Source organism: Asparagus officinalis, chromosome 2 (assembly GCF_001876935.1).
Source record: "Asparagus officinalis chromosome 2, Aspof.V1, whole genome shotgun sequence".
Classification (NCBI taxonomy): domain Eukaryota; kingdom Viridiplantae; phylum Streptophyta; class Magnoliopsida; order Asparagales; family Asparagaceae; genus Asparagus; species Asparagus officinalis.
The window spans coordinates 76,720,603-76,721,016 of record NC_033795.1 but is presented as its reverse complement, the minus strand read 5'-3'; positions in this window follow the sequence as shown (position 1 = coordinate 76,721,016).

Genomic DNA, 414 nt, shown 5'->3' with positions numbered 1-414 from the left:
ATATATATATATATATATATATATATATATATATATATATATATATATATATATATATATATATATATATATATATATATATATATATATATATATATATATATATATATATATAGGGAGAGGTTCTAATAAAAACCTAGAGAACTAAAAACCAATCCTAACCCTACATTCTATTTCATCCAATGGTCAAGATTGAAAATGGCAGAATTGAAAATAAATGCAAATCAGTTGACAAAATACCAGTAAAAGGGGTAATTTAGGAAAAGAGGCATTAATGAAAACCGCTGTAATTAATTACGAAAATACGGCGGACACTTTTTTCCGCGAAAAATCGATTCAGTTCTACTATTTTGAATACAGTTTCATCTTCTCTCTACGCGAACAACTAAACTCTTCACATTCCGTCGATTTCTC